General features: G+C 34.9%; 2 protein-coding genes across 6 annotated transcripts in view; both read left to right on the top strand.

Moving 5' to 3' along the window:
* DHRSX (dehydrogenase/reductase X-linked) overlaps positions 1 to 27,014 on the top strand; it is a 394,657-nt gene that overhangs the window by 18,187 nt on the left and 349,456 nt on the right. The gene's annotated exons all lie outside the window — the stretch shown is intronic.
* ZBED1 (zinc finger BED-type containing 1) overlaps positions 1 to 27,014 on the top strand; it is a 92,002-nt gene that overhangs the window by 18,077 nt on the left and 46,911 nt on the right. For 3 of the 4 annotated variants that reach the window (XM_074213638.1, XM_074213640.1, XM_074213639.1), the window contains exon 2: positions 1 to 15,285. This exon is cut by the window's left edge. The exons of the other annotated variant lie outside the window; for it this stretch is intronic. The gene's annotated coding sequence lies outside the window, so the exon portion shown is untranslated. Of the gene's footprint in view, positions 15,286 to 27,014 lie in introns of those variants that run through there. 4 annotated transcript variants of the gene reach the window in all.

The following is a 27,014-nucleotide window of genomic DNA, read 5'->3' on the forward strand; positions in this document are numbered from 1 at the left end:
TTTAAAAATTATATGGAAGCTCTTTACCATATTTGTTGGATTTTATCAATTAAATACATGCATGAAGCCAGAAGTATTTGCCTATCTTTAAGAAGATGCTTTAGAAGATGTTTTTTTTGCAAGGCAAGGGGGTCAAGTGACTTGCCCAAGGTCACACAGGTAAATAATTATTAAGTGTCTAAGGTCAAATGAGACACTGTTAAAAGATTTTACCTTAATGATAATTGAGCTGAAAATAGTACATAATCTCATATAATGGAGTTTCTTACCTACAGTGCAGAGAAGACCTTTTTCTCATATGTGTTAAATTTCAAAAGGCAATACCAGATTAATGTGCCAATAAACATAATTTATTGTTCCTGGAAATTATTTATTTGAGATAAAATTTCCAAATTCACTATAAAATATTGAAAGTAGTATAAAAATGTGTTAATATTAAACTTTTGTGGTGAGTTAGCAATTTTTTTTTTAGCAATTCCATTAGAATTTCTATATTGGCAAGCTGAGTGCCTGGGTTCAAATCCTAGGTCTTTGTGACCCTTGGCAACTTGGCAAGCCATTTAATTCTCTCTCTCTCTGGGCTTCAGTTTCCTTACTTGTAAAATGAAAGAGTTGGGCTCGATGAACTCATATTTCTTTTGGCTCTTAATTTATGATTCTTTTACTATTGAGATCTTTCTAATACTGTCTGATTCTAGTTACGTGGTCCATATATGTGTGTGTATGTGTATATACATATATATATATACATATATGTGTGCTTGTGTGTGTGTACATGTTGTGTTGTGGTTTTTATCCTTTGTTCTTGGAGAAGACCATGACATTAATGAGGTGATGTCATGACAAGCATATGAATTGGATTTGAGTGAGAGGTGCTGTGCTAAGTCACCAGCCTTACTTTCTTCGCTGGAGTCATCTGGGTCCAGTGGCCAGATAGGAATCAGAATGGCTGGAGACAACCCTGGATGTGAGGTAATCAGGGTTAAGTGACTTCTCCAAGGTTACACAGTAGTTAAGTGTTTGAGGCTGATTCAAACTCCTGTGCTCCTGACTCCAATGCTCTATCCACTGTGCCACCTAGCTGCTCTGTGTGTGTGTATGGGTTTACATAGATATCTTTATATATTTATACAAATATAGTATAAATTTTTGTCTGCTCTCTAATAACAATTATAAATCTGAAAGTAGAGAGATCAACTCTGTATGTGAAAATGCCAACTTCTTCCTCAGAAAACTTGAAACTTGCCTGGTTACGTATCTAATAAGAACTATAAATCCCCACATTGTATCAACAATCACAGGAGAGAACAGACATCTGGAAGAGGAAAGAGAATCCCATGTTTTATGGAGATCTGTTACATGGCTTATAAGGCCTGATACCCTGAGTCAGGAGGAGGCATTCTTCCTTTCCTAATGGGATCCCTGATAATCGTGACATAAAGCAGGTATCCTGAATCAGGGAAGGAAGCTATAATATATGCTGTGACGTCTTTTTGAAAGAATATGTAATTTCATTGACTGCCACCAATAATTTTTTGGTCCTTTATCTGGTTCCCATAGTCTGTGTCCCAAAGTCTCACTTTGGGGTCTGGTTCTTAGGCCAGACTGTCATGCATATACATTAGGCCACAGGACTTAGAGAGCAAATAAATATGTATGTTAACCTAATTCTTTTCATTCTTAACACCAAATTCTGGAGGTTAATACAAGTTGGTCTAATTCTGTTTGTTCCTTATTAGGGCAAACTCATGTAGTTTGAGTCTTAATTAATACCTATACATACATATATAAATAAATAGATCTTAGAAAATGAAAGCTTTCATTATTTTATCTGAAGTTTAAATGTAATGAATAGTTGTTCACGTTTTGATGCTTTTATGTAAAAGAAGATAATTTATTTCTTTTTTACAGATATATAGTTCTATAATGAATTTTGAGGTTGACAGACAGCTTGGTATAGTAGAAATTACATTGGATTTGGAATCAAGAAATCAGTTTTTGAATCCTGGCTCTGACACTTATTAGCTTATTAATACAATGGGAATAATAATATTTTCATTCCCTATCTTTCAGGATCAACATGTGCCAAGAACTTTGTAAATCTTAAAGCACTATGTTAGTGTTTGTCATCATTTCATCAATGCTAACATGTAGTAAGTTCTCATTAATTCCAGATTTAGAGTCAGAAGACTCATCTTCAAGCCCAGACTTGGACAAATGTGTAACTCTGGGCACGATCCTGTTTACCTCAGTTTCTTTATCTGTAAAATTATTGATGAAGGATGGCAAACCACATCACCATCTTTGTGAAGAAAACCCTAAATGGGGTCAGGAAAAAAGATGGACATGATTAAAAATTACTGAAGAACAACAGAAAGTGGAGTAGATAAATTAAAACTCTCTTTTGGGGGAATATAGTATATATACTCAAACTCACATTTGAATGTGAAGCACAGGTATTTGTCAATATGATACAAGGTTTAAAAATTACAGTTTCTCTTGGCTTTCCTTCTTCTCCAGTTTATAGATTTTGCATTCAGTGTATTCTCATTTGAGGCTTTGAGCCTTAATTATAGCAAAAGCAATTTGAATTATCTGTCTCCAACATCTTTTTCATGTGGTACAGAGAATGGCCTTTGAAAAAGTAATGCTGATGATGCTCTTACTTCCCCATCAAATGCCTTGCATTACCTGATAGCAACATGCTTTGCCAATGCCTTGTTTAGACTCTGGTGAGAATTGTACTTAACTTTTTATTTATTTTTATTTTGCTTATTAGGTGAACTAATTGTTTCTGTTCACTTATTAAAGATGATGTAGCAGAAATGTTTGTGGAATTTTTCTCTAAAATTGGATTTTATTTTATAGGCACTCATTTCCTCTAATATGTGTGTATGTGTGTTTGTGGAGGTATGGTGGTAAGTGGATTAAAGTGACATCCTAACAATAGATTCAGAAATTGATATTTACTTTATTTATGCAAATATACTCATCACACAAGCTAATGAATTTGAACTTTGTATTTAGACTAAAGGAATTACTAATGCTATAAGATAAAACCATATTCTCACTCTGATTTAATAGTTAGAAAATAGCATTTAGCTATAACTATAGGAAGTATTAATCTAAGAGATTTCTATATGTTTATATAGGAAATTGCTGATGAACTTTCTGAATTATGGTGTATTTTATAAGTGTATTATATATGTGCATGCATGTTTTACATGTTTACATGTTTTGCATTAAAATATAATGAATTGCCACAAAATATTTGTACTATGCTAATTTACCTTGAGGTTGTTGAGTCAGTCTTGGATGAAGTACTTTATTGTGGGAAGTAGTATGATATGAGGGATATAGCACTTTCTCTAGTTTGGGAGAACCTGGGTTCCAATCCTGTTTCTGACATGACCTGTATGGCTGAGCTCATAGGTCCCAGTTATTGATCTGTAAAATTGAAATATTGTATAGATAACTTCTGAAGGTTTTTTCCAGGCTTAGATCTATGACTTCATCTATAAAGATAGAACCCTTGATTCTTAAATTGTTACTCTAGGAATAATTTTGGAGGTGCATGGTCCAATCACACTCTTGTTTTTCTGGAGACTATATATTTTAGCTGCTCAGGGAGGGTAGGGATACATTCTTTTGTTCCACAGGCAAGTGCTTTGCAAACCTCAGAGCCCTCAGAAAAAGTGCCATTTTCTTTATGAGACCCATGAATTCTAAGATGTATATCTATTGAATTATTCCTAAATGTGGCTCTCTGTTGTGTCATCCTCTAGTTTGTGCAGTTCTTAATTTTACTTGATTATTTTGGTGTATTTCTGATTAGTGAGGGGTTAAGGTTTGGGGACCTATAGATTACTCCATTATTTGTGAAGGGATGGGAAAGAAAGCTGTGATTTTACTAGAGTTGGGACTCCCAGTGAGGAAACTCCTACTACAATGTACTAAGTGGCACCTTGTATGCCACATAAAACATTAGGGAGTTTCATGAGGCAAGTGACTTGCCCCAGGGTCATGTATGCCAGCTTGTGTGTGAGGTGGAACTGATGTTGACTCCCTAGCCACTCCATCATGCTGCCCCTCTTTCCTTTACTTTAATGTGGGCCCCTTACATACTACTGGGCTAACTAATGCTGATGTGTGCTAACTAATGGTATTCTGATGTCTTTGAGATCACATGAGATGAAATGTAAACCTTCTACTTTAAGGAAAGGGGTGAAATTAGTTCACTTCTAAAAGTCATTTATTGGCCTTGAAGTCTGACTTTTTCATATTTATTTTAATTGGGGAGATTTTGAAATGATTGAAATCACAAATTGTAAAAGTATAATTTTGACAAACCTTCTTTTAAGAGCAGCTTGGTGCAGTGAAAATTTTTTTTAGAATTTAGTCAAAAGGTCTGAATTTGAATCCAAGCTCTTATTTACTACTACCTGTGAGACATTGGGCAGATCCCTTAATCTTCATGAACTGCATTTTCCTAATCTATAGTTAAAGCTTATTCTAAATTCTATAGTCAATCTAAAAGCAGTTGTTCCAATTCATCAAACATTACATGGAACAATAGGATCTGTGATTTAGTCATCTTAGGAAATCCATTTATTACTTAATAAAAAGTTTTAGATGGTTGCCTGAGACCCAGAATTTATGCCATATGATAGTGTCAAAGATCTAGAGTGGGAAGGGATTCCAAAGGAAATGTAATACAATTTTGTTGATTTTACAGATGGAAAAAACTAAGGCCCTGAAGGTGTGGTGCCCAAATTCACATAAATAATAAGTATTGCAGGCTTTGAACTCTGATACTGCCTTTTGTTTATTACACACCTCAGTAATATCACAGCATATAAAATTATATTTAAAATTTTTTCCTATTGAAATTCACATTTTTAGAGACATTTTTTAAAATTTTCTTTTTTTTAATTGAAATTTTATTTTATTTTTCCAGTTACATGCAATGGTAGTTTTTCAACATTCATTCATTTACAAATTTATGAATTCCACATTTTTTCTTCCTCCCTTCCCTCCCCTCTCCCCATAGCTGTGAACAGTCTGGTAAAAACTTTACATATACATTTGTTTTTAACATTTTATATATATATTAGTCATTTTGTGAAAGTGAGATTTAGAACTAAGGGGAAAGAAAAAATTCATGAGAAAGGAAGAAAAAAGTATACTAAGTTTTTAAAAAGTGAACATAGTATACATTTAGATTCCCTGTTTTTCTTTTCCTCTATGGATATGGGCATTATCTATAATAATCTCTCTCAGGGTTGTCCTTGATCTCTGAACTGTTGAGAAGGATCATGTCCATCATAGTTGATCATCTCACAATGTTGTTAATATGTATAATATTCTCTTGGTTCTGCTTCCTTCACTCAGCATCAGTTCACGTAATTCTTTCCATGCTTCTCCAAAGTCCGAGCATTCGTGATTTCTTAGAGATCATTAGTAGTACATAACATTCATATACCATAACTTATTCAGTCATTCTTCAATTGATGGGCCTCCCTTAAATTTCCAAATCTATCCCTCTAGAAAAAGAGCTGCTGCAAATATTTTTGAATATGTAAGATTTTTTTCCCTGCTTTTTTATGATTTCTTTTGGATATAGGCCTAGTATTGGTATTGCTGGGTCAAAGCATATGAACAGTTTTATTGCTTTTTGGGCATAGTTCCAGATTACTTTCCAGAATGGCTGGAACAGTTCACAATTCCTAATGCACTAGCAGTGCATTAATGTCCCAATTTCCCAGCATGGGAAGCTTATTTTCTAATGAAAATATCATGAATCCTTATACTATAGAGTTTTTGTTGGTACAAATGAAGTATATCTATATATCTATGTAGATATATATTAACTTTTTTCATAGAATGAATCAGTGAGAACATTTAGAATGTGAATTAGATTACTAATATGTATTTCATCATCTTTTATATTGGAAGGTGATTTGGAAAAGAAGAATCAAGTTGACCTTTGTCAACATACTGCAGTCCATTTTCAAGAAAGTAGAACAAACCTAGAATAGGATCTTGATAGGAATTATTTTATTTAGGTTTGCAAGAATGTCTTTTTAAAATTAACTTTATTATATTTTTAATTTAAATTAAATTAAATTTTCCCTCTACATGCAAAAACAAGTTTCAACATGATAGATATTATTTTAAAAATCATAGAACTGGAGTCCTTTTTCTTTGAGTGTCATTAATGTTTACAACGACAGAACACTCTTTGAAAGAGAATGCTAATTGTCAAACTAACATTTTTCTATTCTTTTCGAGTGGAAAAAATGAAGTTTTATTTCTTGAGATAAAACGATCTACCATTTTTGTTAGAGTGTGCTCAGTGTTTTGGGTGATACAAAGTAAAATAAAGTGTAATTGCTGGCTTCAAATATTTTTTTTTACTATAGTAGCAAGAATAAACAGTATTTGAAAAAATTTTGTAACTATATAAATTATTTTAAATAATATTTGACAGTAATTCAATTTTTATATAAAGCTTTAAAGAATACAGGTACTACTTCACAACTCTCTGCAAGGCAGGCAATGTTTTTATCTTTCTTAATAGCTGAGGAGACTGTCTTGGATAAGTTAAGTGATTTGCCCATGGTAGTCCATTTAATACAATGAGAGGTAGGACTAGATTCTAGATATCTTAAGTCCAAATCCAAGAATATATGAGATACCATGTAAATTTTGGGAAAAAATAAGATACAGTCATTAATACTGAGATGGAAAAATACTCTGATTGAACTTGAGCAACTTGTAAGTCTAGAGGTAACTGCTTAATTTTTGATTGTACATGTATTGAATCATTCTAGCTTCTTATATCTAATTATTAAATTTCTCTTCTTAACTGAAGGGTATTTTATTAGGGAGCAACCATGGTGGACTGATTGAAGTACCAAAATCCTTCTGTATGGATGTACTATGACCTGAAACTATCCTTAGGCAATATGGAAATGAGAGACAGGGACAGAGAACAAACCTACAAACCCTCTTCCTTTCCTGGTTCTGATGCTCCCCGTTTTCCACCCCACCCCACCCCCACCTCATACATCATTCTATGGTATTTCTCCTAGTGTTTTCTTGTAATTCCTAGGTACTCTGTGTTTAATTTTTTAAAATTGCTGTTACTTGGGAATATTCCTTTTCTTTGGGTAGAAATACATGCAGCCCCTCTGTACTGTCTTCCTCCATCCTGCCTGAATGACATGTCGAATTGATGCTTAATATAAATTTTAAGAAAGTAGATTCTTGAATTTACCTTCACATCACACCATATCAACTGCCATTATAATCATTGTGTCTAGATGTAGTATAGGAATCCATTTCATTAAGTTATAGACAACTGAAAGGGACATTGGAGGTTATATCTTTTGTGGATGAAGAAACAGATCTATATAACAGTTAACTGAGGATGTCCAAAGTTCTTTAGCTTGTTAGTGCAGAACCAGTATTAGAACCTAGGACTCTTGTCTCTTGACTAGTTTGCTTTCCATAGTTCTGACTCTTAGTTTCATTATTGTTTTCTTCCTTTCTGTTATCTAAATTAGAACCAAGGCTTTCCTTTTCAAATGTAGGCTCATTTTGTATCTTCTCTGTTCCTGCATCATAATACTTGGGTATAGAAATTCTAATACTGTAATCTTCTAAAAGCAATGATTGTCTAGTTCTTAAATGTATGTCACAGTGATGATTAAACACAATTCTTCCTTTTTAAAATTTTTATCAGTCTTCAAAATAGTAATTGCCTCTTTAAGATATATGTCTTTGTTTAAATTCTCACTTTTATATATAGAGGTCTTAGAGAAGCTTTGTTAGCTTAATACTGTACTAAGACTTTTGGGACATCATGTATTCTCTCAATTTTAATTGGGAAATGAGATGTCACTTTTGTGAATTAAAAAATTATAATGAATCATGTGCTTGAACTGAAATGGACAAATCATGTATTTTCTCACAGTATAGAAAAGAAAAAGGTAATGGAAGGAAGAAATTATTTTAATCTATTCCAACAGTTCACCAATATATTCACTGAATACCAAAAGCAGGCAAATTAGATTATTGCTTCTCAAAAAGTTCAAATAAGTTGTACTTGAAAATTGACCATTAGTGATTTTCAGTTTTGTTTCGTTTTTAGGTATTTATTAGGTATTTATTAATTTAGGTATTTATTAATTTTAATTCAATAATACTATTTCTCAGATTGTTTTTTTCTTAAAAATATGAAAAAATTTCTTATCTCTTACCTCTGAGGAACAATATCTTCATATTTTTTGCATATTTTGGTATTATTCAGGTCCTCACTTGAACTGAGATCAGGTAGTTCACAAATGTATTGACATATAGATCTCTGGACCAGGGCAGGTATCCTGTTTGATACTGCAAAATAGCCACTTCTTTCCTGTAATCCCATTAGCATTCCCATTCATGGCTTTGGACTTTGGGCCATCCAACTTTACTCTCAGACACATGATCATTTCAAACTGAAGATGGAGAAGTATAGGAGGAGAAGGCTTTAGCAAAGTAGGAATGGTAAGTGGAAAATACAAGACCCTAATTTCAGATTGACAACTGTGATCTCCTTCAGAGGATTTTTGTGGGTCTTCTACCCACTGTTATTTCCTCACCATCATATGTAGTTTCTTTTTCCCTATCCTTACTCAAAATAGGAGCAGCAGAGTAATTCTGTCTTTACTTACAAGGCACAGCTTTCAAAGTCATTTAGAGATAAATAATTGTTCTTTGTTGCAATTTTCCTTTCTGTTTTCATTGAGAATATTAGCACATTTTAATTTAATATTTTGATCAAGACCACCAGTGGTGGTTTGGATCACATTTTGAAAATTATTGAGATGATATATACTGGTCTTTTTCAGCCTTTTTCCCCCCAGTGAAACACTGGCAAATTTCTGAATTTGTAGCAGTATGCAGTATGAGAATGAAAATTCTTTTACCACTGATGAGAATTGGTATTAGGGAATCACAAATATCCTTTGAAAATAATAAATGAATGGAAGAGTTATAAAAAAAGGAACTTTACCTTTTGGAGAGATGGGCGAGACTTTGGTTGTGAAACATTGTAATATAACTAGACTGTTGATAGATTGTTTAGTATTACCTAACCATCCTCCCTCTTTCTTTAGTGGAAGAATAAGCACATCCAAGATAAACAGACCAATTAAGGTCTTGCCTCTTAATTCACTACTCCATGACCACACTGAATGAACCAGGAGTTCCATAAATTTTTTCCTTTCTGGAAATGACTTTCTTGGGGGTGACTTTAAAGGTCATCTCCTTTTCCTCTTGAAGCCTTTCTGGAGCAATTTACTATTCCTCAAAGTGTCCTTAAAGGGTCTTGAGTTTCTATAAGGTTACTCTGGTTGTATTCAGTATCCTATTGCTGTGCAGGTTTAAGGAATGACCTGAAATAAAAGCAAAACTCCTAGGAGAGGTAGAGAATTGAAAAAGGCTCTTGAGGTCATTCGATTTAGCCTGTATCTGGATATGATATTCTTTTTAATCGATTCTTATCTGCTATGTACCATGAGAAGAAAATCTTAGATTATTTGATAGTACTAGAGAAGGACTTTGATTTAAATTTTTGTTTAAAAGAATCTGGGGATTGAGCAACCTTATTTCAAAATCAGATAGTGAAGGAGCATGTATAGAATTCCTTGGTAGATAGTAATGAAATATATTAGTATCTAGGCTAAATGTACATTTCTAGACTGATGCAATATTCAATTAATATTACTTTAATCTCAAATTGGAATCTTAAAAGGTGTAGGTCATATAAGGAAACATGAAAAACTATTATATTTATTGCTTTTGAGCCAAAATCAGGAATTAGAGCAAGGGCCATCCTCTAGCTCGGATATCATCATTCACTTTTAAGACCTTTTTCCCTGGGGATATTTTCACAAATGGTGATCCCTCCCTTTTTTTACATCAGTGGCAAATGACGTTATCCATTTTTGAATTCTCTTCACCAATGTAACACATTAATAACTTATAGTCTTAGAGAATTATTCAAGGTTTAGAGAGTTTAGATGACTACCCTATGTGCACATTGCTAGAATATGTCAGATGCAATATTTGAACACAGATCTTCCTAACTTCAGATCTAACACCCCATCTACAATGCCTTAGCTGCATTGGAGACAGAAGGTGAAATGTTTTGAGAGGAACAGTAAGAAGGTCAATTTAACTGAAATATACAGTGAGTGACAAGAAGGGTATACAAGTAGAGTGAATATATACAAAAAAGATGTATGTACATGCATATACATATACATATACATATACATATACATATACATATACATATACATATACATATACATATACATATACATATACATGCATATACATGGATACTCAAGTATGAGTAGAAATAGATGTGTGTATAAATATAAATATATATATGTAGAAAATGTATGTGCATAAATTTATTTTTTTTGACTTTTTTCTTCTTTTGGTTTTTGTAAGGCAATGCGGTTAAGTGACTTGCCCAAGGTTACCCAGGTAGGTAATTATTAGGTGTCTGAGGCTGCATTTGAACTCAGGTACTTCTGACTCTAGGTCCTGACTGCACTGCACCACTTAGCTGCCCCAACACATTTATATACTGTGTCCTTTTCAACATCTTCTTTTGTTCAATTAAAAAATATATATTAGTATAGACCTTTCTCTTCAAACTAGCCTGCTAGCTACCATCCCATAGCCGCCTGAGGGACTCCTTAGCCATCCCTACTTCAAGAGCCTATTCCTTTTGGTCTAGTGAAAGATTGCAGGTGTTTAATTAAATGAATGACCTGGGTGGGTTTGAATACTGCTATGCCACTTCCTAAATTGTGTGACCCTTATCTGATAAGTAACTTGATCTCTATTCTTCCATTTCTTCTGTAAAATTAAGGAGTTGAATTATATGACTTCTAAGACTCCTTTCAGCATAATCTTCTGCTCCCATGATTTTGTATTGTGGGGAAGAGATCAAAAGCAGGAAATGCTTACCATCTATGTTAACTTTAGCAAATCACTTAAGTTCCCTAGCTCTCTGAACCCTAATTCCTGAAATTATGGACCCAGATAGTCTTTTAACCCATTAGAACTATGAGCTTATGCTGCCTGTCATATAATAATGAGCAGTACATACTTGGAAATTTTAATCTCTTCTACACTATTAATAAGAATAATAAATTAGCATGATCAGTATAGCATTACCTGGACATTCTTTTAGTTTCCTTCTCACTTTATTTAATTCTCATGTTATTATACACTTATAATCATAGATGTTTGTTCAGAGAATTATTTCTTTGTCCCAACTTTGTAGCCTCTAAGTCAATTTGATTCTCCCACTCCCATGGTACCTCTATATTATTATTATTATATTTTAGTGTTGAAACTTTGCAAGAGGTGTGTTGAAAGCTGAAATAAATTGTATCCCTTGTTTTTTTTTTTTTCTTGTCAGTATTTTAACCACCTCCAAGAAACTCTAGTAGGTGAATTAGGCAAGTTAAACAAATAATAGGTTCACTGACCACTCTTAAACATAGTCTTATATGTCCAATGATACTAGTTTTTATAGCTTATGTAATTTCCTTAGATTTAGCCATGCCACTCACTGGTCTTTGAATCCTAGGATCCTTGCTAATGACTTTCCATGAACAGGAATCCTTCCTGCTATTCTTCCAGCATGAAAGTTATTTTTTACTGTTAGGTTATGGATATTGGCCTATTTCCCCCCTAACCAATATGAATTCTTTCTAAACTTTTGATCAAATGTCTCCTGCTTGATGATTTTAATATTTACATAGTATCTAGTTTGTCATTTAGTTCTAGAATATCCTGTACACTGACTTTTGACTGGATTTCCTGGCTAATCCTTCTTCCTAGTTCTGCCATTTTTTGCATTTACCTGTTCTTGGATTGGTTTTCTTAGTAAGATCTTTCTGTCCACCTCCAGAACTTCTAGACAATTTTTCATATCATTCTGGCCCTGGTAAAGGAACTTGCTTTTGTTTCATTATAGTTTTATTGTTTTTTTTCTGGTTTATTTTTAGACAGCTGAGCAACTTTATATGAGAGACAAATAGGGTTTCTCTATTAACCTTTCATGTAGTCATCTTAATCAGAAATTTCTATTCTTCTTTTGAAGTCCACTTTCTCTGTAAGATTTTCCTGATTTTTCTCAATAGATGATTGACATTTACCCTCATACCATACATTGCACTTGGCCTTTCAAAAGCTTAATGCAAATATCATTTGATATTGTCTACATAGTTATTAGCATTTATGTCTTTCTCTTCCTAAACTGTAAGCTCTAGGAGGACATTATTAATTTTTTCCCACTATCCAGAGCTAAGCATAGTGACTGCTGTGCACATAATAGGACTTTATTAAATATTTACTGAATGGATGAATAAATATAGAAGTAAAGACCTAGATTATTCTTTTTGTGATATGTTGTGATCTTAGTCTTTTCCTGATACATAGTAAATTGCTACTGTTTGTTCATATTCACTAGGAAATAGGCAATGGTACTTTGTTTTATTCTTCTTAAGACTGTAAACAGAAGAGAAATAAGCCTCAGAGAAATTAACTGACATAAGGATCAAGTAACAAATACATTTTGGAGGATGGATTTGAATTCCTCTGTTTATTCTATCAACTATGTCAAACAAGTTCCAATTCATCAAACTGTGACCTCCATATACCTTCTCCCCAAACAAAGGGAGTCTAGAAGAATCCTATGAGAATCATGGAAATAGACATTATGGATTATAAACAGGATTATAATGTGTTACTTTTAACATGGTTAAATTCTTGACCTTTCTAAACTTTGTCTTTTCTTATTCTTCCTTCTTCCTCTTGAGATCTTCTGGGATGCAGATGCTGAGAGGAATTGTAATTAACAATCACAATTGCAATGTGGTGTACTTTCAATATGACTAGATTCTTGATCTTTTCCCATCTTTCCTTTGAGATCCTCTGGGATGCAGATACTGAAGAGGGCAAACTTTGTCAACCCCTTGGCTATATGTAATCATTTTACTAGTTACTAGAATCTAAAGACAAAATGAAAAAATAGTTCTTGTCTGCAAAAAATTAAGTATTCAAAAGTTGAAAAGTTCCAAACTTTGGGAATTGTGGTTTTTCTTTTTTCTATTTGTTCTGTAGGGGGCACTAAGTAGAAGAGAGGACATGGACTGGGGAGTATGGTGCTTCAGTAGAGTAGAAGTCCTTCCAAAGCAAAAGCAAAAACTAATTTGCTTTTGATCTTCCATTTCTCCTAAAATACTAATACTGACCCTACTTGCTATTTTGTTACCTTCTTGTTATATTTGAATCTGGTGTCTTGGATGTGCCCACATGCAGCCCTTCTTGTCTATCTCTTCCTACCTTAGGTTAATGAGATATTATTGTTTGTTCCTGACTCAAAAAGTAAATCAAGCCCTGGTCTTTCATGTAAAGCTTAAAAACGTTCCATGAATCAAGGTTAAATCTGAGTTTGTTGAATTCTGAGGGAAAGAGACCTTGATCTCTATTCAGCGCTGACACCGTGATTTGTCAGCAGCTCTCCTCACTGGCTCATTCAATATGCTCTATTTAGCTGGTTTAAAATTTGCCAATGTAGCTATTTGCAATCAGCAATTAATTATAGCTTTTTGCATTGTGGAATGTGATAACTTTCATGCAACTGTGTTTCCCTCATTTTTGAATATAACCAGAAAATGGGAAGGAAATAGATACCAAGACACTGAGTGGCTAGTTTAAAAAGTCATACTCCAAGAGTTTGGATTTATTAAAGTCCTTAATAAAGAGAATTAGGATAACATGTGTTGAGTTCAATAGGTTTTTGGTAATTCCTGAATGGTATCCAGTTAGAAAACTGGACTGAAAGATTTTGGGGAAGCATTTTTACGGGAATTAGACAAAGTATTATAAAATTATACTGGTGGCAGCCAAAGACTTAACATATCTTTTCATGAAGATGTCATAGATTATGGTATAGTTTTTTTCCCTAATTCAGGATGTCTGTGTCTTGTCATGACTGCCAGGGAAACCATTAGAGGATGAAGACTGCCTTAGCTGTATTAACAGATTTCCATAAAACCTAGAATTCTCTCCCCCCCTTCCAAGATGTCTGTGTCATCCTGTAACTGTTGATACAATGGGGAATTTATAATTGCTATAAGGAAGATAACCTGACAAACTTCTTATTTTCTAAGGAAGAAGTTGACATGTTATTATACAAAGTTTACATCTCTAAATCCAGATTTATAATATTTTGTTAGAGGGAGAGAAGCAATTTATACTTCATCAAAGAACATGTTAAGGAAATTTCTGCGACCCGAGACATCATTTATCATATTATTTTAGAACCTAAACAAGGTTCACCTTGGTTCAATTGATATTCAGAATAGTGTATTGCTGAGATTTTATCCTAATAATAAAGATTTTATTGTACTATATGGTGGTGGTTTTTGTCCTTCATTATTGAAGAAGACCAAAACTATATCACTTTATTAGAGTAGTTACAGTGTATTGATTTTGTGTTCTGATTAGACCAATACAAGCTCAGAATGCTCTATCACAGATCAGTCAGGAAAAGACCATATGAACATCTGGACAGATCCTCTAAACTTGTACATGTCACTATTCCTTTGAGCTGCCTCAATTCTGCCTTGTTCACAGAGCAGACCCTTTCTGATGAGAGGCCCAGTGCTGAGCTGTTCAATGCCAGTATCTCCCATGTTTAATAAATCAATCTCTAAAATTCTTAAGAGATACCTTTAGAGTATCCTTGTATTGCTCCCCTCCCCCCATTGGCAGTTAACAATAAGATCTGCATAATGGCTGCATTAGACCTTCAATTTGGTAGTCAGTATACTACCTCTTCTCTCCCAAACACTGAGTTAACTCTGGCAATGCATGTGTCAACCTCATTGTCAGTGTGTACCTCCCTAGAAAATATGCTGCCAAGGTAAGTGAACTTATCCACATTATTCAGAACTTTTCCATTTGCTTTAACCAGTTTGGTGGTGTGGTGCTGATTGATGGAACACTTGTATTTTCTTGGTGTTAATTGTTAGATCAAAATTAGCATAAGCTAGGGGCGGCTAGGTGGCATAGTGGATAAAGCACTGACCCTGGAATCAGGAGTACCTGGGTTCAAATCTAGTCTCAGACACTTAATAATTACCTAGCTGTGTGGCCTTGGGCAAACCACTTAACTCCATTTGCCTTGCAAAAAAAAAAGAAAAAGGTCCTCTATCATCTCTTTCTGACTGGTTGTCTGAGCAAGCCACTTAACCCCATTTGCCTTGGAAAAAAACCTAAAACAAAAAAGCACAAGCTGCAGAGAATTGATCCACACTTTGTTGTATCTCAGCTTCAGAGGCTACATTTAGTGCACAATCATTTGCAAACTGAAGGTCATGCACTAACAATACCTCTACTTTGGCCTTATAGCCTTTTCAAGTTGAAGAATTCCCTTGATGCCATGTTTGTACTCATTGAAAGGGTTGGATAATATGGTTGGAAAACAACATGCTAAAAGAAGCATGGGAGCAAGCACCCAATCTTGTTTCACTCTACTGGTGACTGGGTAATCACAAAAGTGTCTTCCACTGTCCAGAAGCCAGGCAGGCATGCTGTCATGAAATTGTTATACAATACTAAGAACTTCTCTGGGTAACCATATTTTGAAATAATTTTCCATAAATCCTCACAATTGATAGTATCAAAGATCTTGGTTAGATCTACAAATGTTGTATACAGACTTCTCTTCTGCTCTTTGGATTTTTCCTGGAGCAAACACCATATCAACTGTTCCTCAACCCTTTCTGTAGTCTCTCTGGCTCTCAGGGAGATGACTATCTTCCAAGTGAAGGATCAGCCTATTGAATAGGATTCTGTCAAGAATCTTACCAGCAATGACTGAGAGAAACACTCCTGTGATTGACACAAGACAATGGAGACATCCTTGAATTCCTGGGGAATAACCACTTCATGTCATATGACTTGAAAAATTTCAGTCAATTTTTGGATGAGCAATGGATCATATCATCTGAAATCAACTATAAATTTATCACTGTATCTATCAGGTCTTTGCCACATGAAAGGAGCCTACTGGCATTCAAAAACCTCATCTTCAGTTGGAGCTTCCGCTAGGGACAGATTGACTTCAACTTGAGGTAAATGGTCAATGGCTTCTTCATTGATTGCTGATGGTCTTTTAAGAGCTCTCTGGAAGTGTTCAACCCATCTCTCTAGAATCATGTCCCTATTACTAATCAATGTGGCCCCATCAGCTCTGAGTAGTAGAGATACACCATATGTCTTTGGTCCATATTTTCTTCAGGGCATCATAAAAGCATCAGTCTTCTTACTGAGTCAAGAGTCCTGCATCTCTAAAAGTATGCTTTTGCTTTACTTTTGATGAATTAAATGCTGCCTTTTTAGAGATAGATGAACTATTTTTCCTGGTAAACCCTGTGGAGTTTTCAATTTTCATTTTATATTTCCCCATTATTTTCATCAAACCAGTTTTGATGTTTGCATGTGTGCTGACCCAGTTGAGCAAATGCAGTACTGTACATCAAATCTCTGAAAGTTGCTCACTTCTTTTCTGCTTCACTGTTGCCAACTGTATTGGCTCAACTTTCCCTCCAAGTTAGTAACAAACACTAATCTCTTCTAGTATCCTTTTGCTTTGGGCTGAAGTTTCAGATTTGGAAAGGATGTCTGTGATCAATCAGTTCAGCAGTTTCACTACACATTGCCTTTGTCTTTCTCACATTCTTGTACTTGTAACCCAAACATCAGGATACTAAGAAGCCTTTGTAATTCATTAAAAAGAAATCTAAAAGTTTAGAAGACAACAAAACTTTTTTTTTTTTAGTTTAGTTCAAATCTTTATCCCCTGAAGAAGAAAGGAATTTCTGACATTCAAAATTTGGGTCTGAACTAATTGAACTTGGTGTTTTATCAGTCTAGTATTTTGGAAAACTATTCTTTGCCTTTACTTCTCAAAGAGGGCCAATGACACCAGGAGGGTAAAGAATTGAGGCAAAAGATGGCTTACCAGGATAGAAAGCAGTTGATATTTTTACTCACTTTAAGTCAGGGGTGCTGGATCCTTTTTCTACAAAGGGCCATTTGATTATTTATAACATCATTGCCCTGCTATGTTTGGTCAAACATTTAATTAATTTATCCCTTAAAAAGCTCTAAAATTTGTTGAATTTCAAATCTCACCTACTAGTTGACTTGGCAGTGCCAAATTGATGGTCCCTGCCCCTGTTCTAAGTCTCAAAACCCAAACACTGACACAGTGAATAGAGCACCTGCCCTGGAGTCAGGAGAACCTGAGTTCAAATCCAGCCTCAGACACTTAATAATTACCCAGCTGTGTGACCTTGGACAAGTCACTTAATCCTATTGCCTTAGATAAATAAAATTAAAAAAAACATCCAAAGAATGAGCATCAAAGGTTTGGGTTAGGGTCCATTATTGTCCATTCAATGAAAGCCAGAGTGATTGTATTTAAAGGCATAGTCCAAGTATTTGAATTTGAATCTATTTGAATCATAGATTTTTTTTTGTAAATAGCATTTTTTCCCAATTACATGTAAAGATAGTTTTCAACATTTATTTTTTTAAAAATAAGATTGATTTTCAGAATTTTCCCTCCTTCCCTCCCATGTCCCCTCCCCAAGATGGCAAGCAATTTGATATGGCTATATATGTTTACAGTACTTTGTGTCTATTTTTTATACATGTATATCATACTCAAAGTTATATCATTAGTGCAACAGAGCAGAAAGCATATTAACTCTAGAGGCTCTCGGGAGCCGCTCATGTATGATCTTGTTGAATTAAATGACTCTTTGAGTTCTTCCAATTTTATATGTATGATTCTAGCAATGCATGCCACTTATTAGTCAAAAAGTATTTATTAAGCACTTGGTACTGTGTATCAAGCACTGTGTTAAGCAATTGATACAAAAAAAGGGGCAAAACACAACCTTTGTCTTTAAGGACCTCACAATAGCCAAAAACTATGTAAGACAAACTCCATATAGATAAATAGAAACTAATTAAATGGGAAAGGACTGCTAGGTTATGTCCAGGCTGGACTCAGGAAGACTCATCTTCTGGTTTCAAATCTGGCCTCAGACATTTATTAGCTGTGTGACCCTGGGTATACCACTTACACCTGTTTCTTCAGTTTCCTCATCTATAAAATGAACTGGAGAAGGAAATGGTACACCACTTAAGTATCTTTGTCAAGAAAACCCCAAATGGGGTTTACAGAGAATCAGATACAATTGAAGCAACTGAACAACAATAACAATAATGAACAATGGGAAAGTACTAGTATTAAGAAAGGTTGGCAGACACTTTCTCTAGAAGGTGGGATTTTAGTTGGGGCTTGAAGCTGGGGAAACCAGGAGGCAAAGATAAGGAGGGCGGCATGGAAGATGGCTAGTGAAAAATGTCTGGAGCTGAAAGATGGAGTGTCTTGTTTTTGGAACAACAAGTGGGCCAGTATCACTGGGTTGAAGAGTATGATGGAGCAGTATAAGAGGACTGGATGAGTGGGGATTGGGGGTAGATAGGTTGTGAAGGACTTTGAATGCCAAACAGAAAATAGAATTTACTAGACCAGGCAGGGATGTATGCTATCTTATTTATCTTGATCTTCCAGGCAGCATATTGCATGTAGTAGAATTATAAAAACAAACAATTTTTCTTGTTTTAATGAATTCATTGGTTTCTTTGAGGAAGCTTTCAGAGTTAAAAGAAATCCACATTCTTCTATTACTGTGGTGTCCTCTCCTACCCCCAGGTACCTTGTTATTTGTTCCTTTTATAGTTGTAGTCAGTACATTTACACATGCCCTCTCCCCCATTAGAATTCAGTTGTGTGTTTTTTTTTTTTGGTGAATTGGGTGATTGTTTCAAGCCTAATACTTCTATCTTCAGAGCACAGTGCCTAGCATACAGTAATAATGTTTAATAAATGATTGATTAAAAAAAACCCAAAAAGTAACCCAAGAATAGTAAAGCTGGAAAACAGCTTTATGAATACAAGCTTTTGCATTTGTAAAGAAAACATTTTCTTTAACAGATGTATTTTGTACATTTTCCTTCCTGTTTGTTTTGAGACCTAGAATGTGGAAATATAATTATTCTGATAGATACTAAAAATCACCAGTCTTATTTAGCCTGATTTTATCAAAAGGCAGGAGGGTGGGGACATTCATAAAAACTGAAGTTTGGGTCTAAATAGCCTCTATTTAAGTATCTATTTTGCTCTTATTTCATATATATTAAATTTTGATTTAATGTGATATAATATTTTACTACTGAATTATTTTTCTTAGATGACATCTAAGGAAAGAAAAAAGAAAACTTGACTTGAGTGAGTTTTTTTTTAAGACTTTTGAAACATCTTTTTGATTTTTTTTTTGTTTCTGAAGATATCTCTTTATGCTTATATTGACCCTCTCATGCCCTCTTCTCCCTTCTATAGAGGTGTTATAGGAATCTATGTTAATGCAGCTTTGGTACACATTTGTCCTTCAAAGCAGGCTGAGACTGGCAGATCTCTTGAACTCCAGAGTTCTGAGTTGAAGTACGCTAAGTCAGCTGAATGTAAATTTGGCATTAATCTGGTGAGTCCTTTTGAGATTTGTGGGCTGGTAAGGAAACACTAGGTTACCTAAGAAGAGACAAACTTACCAGTTCAGAAATTAATAGGTTAGTGTTTCTGTGATTAATAGTGAAATTGAGTCCTTGAGTAGCTCCTGCACTTTCAGCCTGGTCAAGATCGTGAGATGATCTCTTAAAAATATAGAAGTCCACATTAAGAAGCCTTTTTTACCTTGTGCCTCTCTTGGATTTGCCACAGAAGCAAGAACCAGAAATTTGGGGAGCAGGCTCTAAAGTTAATGATAAGCATGTGTATCCTCCAGAGATTCCTTTTGTCCAAGACAAACACATTGTGGCAGATTCTTTGGAATATGTAAACTGTTACTACATTGAATGAAATTGTGTGCTTTGGAAGATGGAATATCTGGCATACTTGAAAGATCTGGCCTCTTTCAGTTGCCTTAATCTTTTTTCATTAGTCAGACTTAAGAGACTTAATCATTTTGACTTTTAATGACTTGAATTCATTCTTCATTAATTTCCTAAATTGTTCTGTCCATAAGAAAAGTACATCCATGGAGCCATTTGTATTGAGTGCTTGGTGTTTTAAATCTATTTTACAAATCTGAAGCCTCTGTGCCAGATTTTTTTTTAAACATACTTTTACAAAGAAGACTTTTATGCTTTTACAAATTGGTATCAGGCATACTCAGATTATGACAGTCTTTCAGAGTTTGGTCCTAATAATGACAAACAATTAAACTAACATATGTTAACCTCCAGAGTTTGCCCTAATAAGGAACTAACAGAATTAGGGTAACATGTGTTAGTCTCCAGAGTTTGGGCTTAAGAAAGAGCAAATGGAATTAGGTCAGTATACCTTTATATTTTTCTCTAAGCTTATGGCCTGTGCCCTAAAGAGATTTTTTGCACACATATTGATAGGAATTAGACAAAGACTCAAAATTATTGACAGCATCCAGTGAGAATCAACCCAGTGCCATCAACCTGTCTCAAGACATCCCTACATCCATTACAACTTCCTCAGGGAAGTGCTCCTTCACTCAGGATGTCTGCTTCAAATTATGGTCTCATTATGGGAAGAAAAGTACTGTCAGCAGTTTCATTGGGGAAGAGCTTACCCCCTCCTGACGCACAATATTTATGCCTTCAGGTATTTTTCAGGCTTCAATAAGACATGGGAATCTTCCTCCCCTTCCAGGATATCTGAGCCATCCTGTGACTGTTGATACATGGGGAATTTTTATTTATGATGAGAGAGAGATCAGACAAAAATTTATGTTTCATCAATTCAAATCTTCTCTCTGATACTTTTAGCTTCCTGTGCCAGGTAAGTTCCTCAGGTTCAGTGAGCCCTCATTTATAGTGATCATCTGTAAAATGGGGATAATAATTAATACATATAGAAAGTGTTTATAATTCTTTGGGGCTAATTCCATTTTGCTCTCCAAAAACAGCTGGATCACTTCATAGTTCCAACAACAGTGTATGTGTAACATTTTTCCATATCCTCTTCAATATTTGTCATTTTTCCCTCTTCTTTCATTTTAGCCAGTCTGATACATATGAGGTGATACTTTAAAGTTGTTTAAATTTGTAGTTCTCTAATCAGTAATGATTTAGACAATTTTTAATATAATTCTATGGAGTTCTTATTTCTTCATCCAGAAATTTCCTGTTCATATCATTTCTCTACTTATCATTTAGGAAATGACACTTATTCTTACACATTTGACAAATATATATATATATATATATATATATATATATATATATATATATTATCTCTTTGTATTTGAGATATGAGATCTTAATCTGAGAAATCGTCTATAAAACTTGTTCCCCAGTTTTCTGCTTTCCTTCAGGCTGTGCTGTGCTGTAAATCTAAAGTTAAAAATCAACAGTCTAGTCTTGGAGATTTTATTTTTATTTTTGATGTTATAGTCATTTGCCTAGTCTATTGTTTAAACCCTAGTAAATGCATTGACCTGAACATATTTGCATAGCTTACCCATGTAGTTATCTTGTGTTTTGTAACTAATTTCCCCCAGTTCTCTCAAGTCCATATCACCTATATGGAATACAAGAAACCTTCCTTAAAAAAAATCTTTTTGAAGAGCTCGATTGAACCAAGGACCAGTAAACAGCAGCTCTTTGTGACTTCCTGCTAAGGCATTTGTGTGTCTCCATCTCAGAAATGTGGCCATAACATTTAAATTGTACTTAAAAACATGTAAAATTAGAGAATCAGAAAACACAAGACCTGAAAGGCATCTCAAAGATTACCATGACCCTTTTAATTTTCCAAATGAGGAAACTGAATCCCAGCAAGAATAGCTTTTTAGGCGCGGCTAGGTGGCACAGTGGAGATAGAGCACTGGCCTTGGAGTCAGGAGTACCTGAGTTCAAATCCGGTCTCAGACACTTGATAATTACCTAGCCGTGTGGCCTTGGGCAAGCCACTTAACCCCATTGCCTTGCAAAATCTAAAAAAAAAAAAAAAAAAAAGAATAGCTTTTTAATGGCAGATCTTCAGGGTCTAGTTCATCAGTCTTTTTTGTATAATGCTAGATTGAAAAACTAGTTCAGATATGACATACAAATTGATCTTACCAATATTTACCAACCTGAACTCTTAAAATTAAAAATAATAATAATTACTAATATATCTTAAGCCTAAAATAATTACATTGACATAATCTGAATGAATTAATGATATTTTACGCACATCTCTTTCTTTTACATGTGAAAGATGTGTGATCTTAGTTTGAGGATCTCTCTGAATGGAAATTCCTTCCACCTTTGTTATGTTATGTTATTTAGTACAAAAGTCCTAGATCATTGAGGCACATAGAGATTTACCCAACACCATACAATCAGAAAGAAGATTTGAACCTAGGTGTCCTTGACACCAAGTGTAGAATTTTAAATACTATTAGACCTTACCTCTTATTTCCTTCCTATTGCATTATCAGTTACATAGTTACAACTATAGGCTAAATTTATGGATACTTGAATTTGCCAAAAGTCAGACCTTCTATCTATCTATCTATCTATCTATCTGAAGATCCCCATGAAAAATCAAACCAATGAGAAAAAGGTAGACAAGGCAGGAATTTTCTTTTCTTCCTCTCTCCACCCTTCCTCTCTACCTCTTTTTTTAAAACTCCCTCCCTTCCTCACCTTCTCACTTCTTCCCTCTCCCATTCAGTAGAGTATCATTGTGTGTAAAAAACAGCATAAATACCAAATATTAATCACTGATATATTGCTGGGTAGTTATTGATGTTGTGTGGCTTTCAGGATAAATTTGTGTATTTACTTATAAATCACATGTAAATATATCAGAACTTTGTTTTTATAACTGTCTCAGCTGGGACTGGGAAATAAAATACTGAACTCTTCTATTATGTTGGTGGAAGAGGTTGTGCATTTATTAAAAATTTGCTTCTCTTATCTCATAACCTGTAGAACACGTATAGATACCAAATCATAGCAGCTTAAAGACCTGGTGAAAATTAGTATAGCACACATTGAACTCACTCCTTAAATCCCAAATCATTGCCTCTGCAGCAATTTCAAGTTAGGCATAATCCCATGGTGATTTCTTGTAATTGATTTTTGTCCAAATTCTATAGAATTGAGATATTTAGACTGAATAGAGTGCTAGGTCTTGATGCAGGAAGACCTGAGTTCCAGTATGACCTTAGATACTAGTTGTGTCATCCTGGGCAAGTCACTTAGTTCCTGTCTACCTCAGTTTCCTTAGATGTAAAACAAGTTCATAATAGTACCTACTTCCCAGGGTTGTGGTGAGGTTTAAATGAGACCATTTTTGTAACATGTTTAGAAAAATGGCACATTAATGCTTCTTTTCTTCCTCAATTATGAGTTGTAAGTTTTGGAAGATGAATATTTTTCTTGTTCTTATATATTCTTATCTTTAAAACTAAATGGTAGGATTAGGTGAACTCCAAGTTATTCTCTATTTAAGTTAAAGAGACTGGAAAGGGAATTCATCCTGTGATTTCATTAGCAGAGTAATACCTCAGCAGTTTCTAAAAAGTTACCCTAGGGGCATCACCCTTGTGATGTCATTGGGTTTCAAGAACTAAGTATGAACAACAGTAAAGTAACAAAGATATGACTTCCACAATATTCCCTAGAGCTGCGTAGCCCAAACCAGATTTAAGTATAAATGGGAAATATTTTCAAAATAAACAAAAATACAACAAACATAATATAATTTAATATTTAATTGCTATGTGGACTGTAGGAATTCTTATATACAAATTAGTACAAATTTATGTACAAATTAGGGATCCTTATGTACAAATTAGAAATTAGTTTTCCTTGAGTTTTATGCCATTGACCTAGAGCACTAAGCGGTTAATTGACTTTTCTAAGGCAGTACTTGAACTCATATTTTCCAGACCTAGAAATCAGATCTTTGTCTACTCTAACATTCTGCCTCTGCTATGATTTTAGAATATTATATACATCATGATTTTCATGTAATTTTGCTTTTCTTATAAGCTCCTAAAATATGGAGATGATCATTGAGGAATAATGTCAAGACCAATTTAAATTTGCAAGAGAGTGAAATGTAATTAAGGTTACCTGATATGAATATATTTTGAAAGATGAAAAACAGATCATCAGTTTATATTTATGATAATGTTAGGCTTTTGTGATTTTTTTTGGTGGGGAGAGCATTTCAGTTCAATCTTGAAATTTTTTTAAAATTTTTTTTCTCTATTTTATTTTTTATTCTCATTTTGTACAAATTTTTTTTTACATTAATAAAATATTTTCGTTTAAATGAAATACCCCCCCCATGAATATAGACTTGCTTGAGTGATAAAGGGGAGAGAAAAAAAATTAAAATAAAAAAATAGTAATAATTGTAGGTATGGCCAGGTGATGCAATGGATGAAGCAGCAGCCCTGGAGCCATGAGCACCCGAGCCCACATCCAACCCCGTAGACCCAACAAGCACCCAGCTGTGTGACATGCAAGCCACCCGATCCCCACTGCCCTGCAAAAACCAAAAAGAAGAAAAAAAAAGACCTAAAATAAAATAAAATAGTAATAATAGTAGGGGTGGCTGGGTGGCAGACAGAGCATTGGCCCTTGAGCCAGGAGCACCCGGGTCCAAATCCACCCTCAGACACCCAAAGATCACCCTGCTATGCGGCCCCAAGCAGGCCACCCAGCCCCATTTGCCCTGCACCCTCCCCCAAATAATAATAATAAAAAATGTGCTTCAGTCTTTGTTCCAACACCAACAACTCTGTCATGGGTGGATCACATTCTTTATGGTAAGTCCATTGCAAAAGTTACTTCCATATTTTTCCACTGTTGCCATTGCTGATCACAAATCCCTCCTTTCTTATTTCTCCACTACCATGTACTATATTTTCTCTCTCCTTTCACTCTGACTCTGCTGTAGGGTAGCTGAGTGGTACAGTAGACAGATCCCTGGTCCTGGGGCCAAGAGGCCCTGAGGCCCCATACCACCCCTTAGACCCAGAATCTACCTGGCCCTATGGTCCTGGACAAGCCTTCCAATCCCAGCCCCTTGAAAGAAGTAAAAAAGAAAATGTGTTATATCGGACCACTCTCCCCCCATGGTCCATCCTCTCCTCCTTTATTCATATCCGCACCCCTTCCCCCTGCTCCCCCCTCCTTACTCCAGATGTCTATACTCCATTGAGTATATATGCTGTTTCCTCTCCTAGCCACCTCTGATGAGAGCAAAGGTTCCCTCATCCCCCCTTGCCTCTCCCCTTCCATATCATTGCAATAGCTCATTGTAATAAAGAAAAATCTTACTATATGAAATATCTTGGCCTATTCCCCCTCTCCTTTTTCTTTCTCCCATTCCATTTCCCTTTTTTTCTATTGACTCCATTTTTACACCATATTTTATCTTCGAATTCAGCTTTCTCCTGTGCTTCAACTATAAAAGCTCCCTCTATCTGCTCTATTAACTGAGAAGGTACATGAGTATTATCAGTGTCATTTTTCTATGCAGGAATCATTAAGTCCCTCATATTTTCCCCCTCTTCTCCAATCTCTATACTTCACCTGAGTCCTGTATCTGAAGATCAAACCTTCTGTTCAGTTCTGGACATTCCAAAAGGAACATTTGAAATTCCCCTGGCCCACTGAAAGTCCATCTTTTTCCCTGGAAGAGGACATTCAGTTTTGCTGGGTAGTTGATTCTTGGTTGCATTCTAAGCTCTTTTGCCTTCTGGTATATTATATTCCAGGCCATACGAGCTTCCAATGTAGTTGCTGCTAAGTCCTGTGTGATCCTGACTGTAGCTCCACGAAATTTGAACTGTGTCCTTCTGGCTGCTTGTAATATTTTCTCTTTGACTTGGGAGTTTTGGAACTTGGCTATAATATTCCTAGGGTTGGTTTTTTGGTATCTCTTCAGGGGGATTGGTGGATTCTCTCCATTTCTATTTTGCCCTCTGCTTCTAGAATATCAGGGCAATTTCCTCATAGTAATTCTTTGAAAATGATGTCAAGGCTCTTTTCCTGATCATGACTTTCAGGTATTCCAATAATTTTTAAATTATCTTTCCTAAGTCTGTTTTCCATATCAGTTTTTTCAATGAGATATTTCACATTTTCATCTAATTTTTCATTTTTTTTGGTTTTGAAGTATTTATTCCTGATTTCTGGTAAATTCATCAATCTCCCTGAATTCTATTCTTTGTCTGAAGTATTTGTTCTCCTCAGAGAGTTTTCTTATCTCTTTTTCCATCTGGCCAATTTTGCTTTTTAAAACATTCTTCTCCTCAATAACTTATTTGAACTGTTTTATCCATTTGACCTAAGCTGGTTTTTAGCATGCTATTTTCTTCAGCACATTTTTGGATTTCCTTGAGTAAGCTGCTGACTTCATTTTCATGTTTTTCCTGCATCTCTCTTATTTCTTTTCCCAGTTTTTCTTCTAACTCCCTCATTTGATTTTCAAAGTCTTTTTTGAGCTCTGTCATAGCCTGAGCCCAATTTCTGTTTTTCTTGGAGTCTTTAGATGCAGGAGCTTGTGCTTCCTCATCTTCAGATTGAGTATTTTGATCCTTCTTAGGCTCATTTGCTAAATATTTCTCAATGGTGTTCCTCTTATTTCTCTGCTTGCTCATTTTCCCAGCCTGGGCCGCCTGGTTTTGGGGTGCTTCCTGAGCTTTTGGGACACTCCCACAAGGGTCTCAGTGTATGAGGCTCTGTCCTCCTTCCTGGTCTGTGAATGACCATAAGCACCCCCCTCTGCCATGGGCTGAGGTGGGGGGGGGGCT

This window comes from Macrotis lagotis, chromosome 1 (genome assembly GCF_037893015.1).
Source record: "Macrotis lagotis isolate mMagLag1 chromosome 1, bilby.v1.9.chrom.fasta, whole genome shotgun sequence".
Lineage (NCBI taxonomy): Eukaryota > Metazoa > Chordata > Mammalia > Peramelemorphia > Peramelidae > Macrotis > Macrotis lagotis.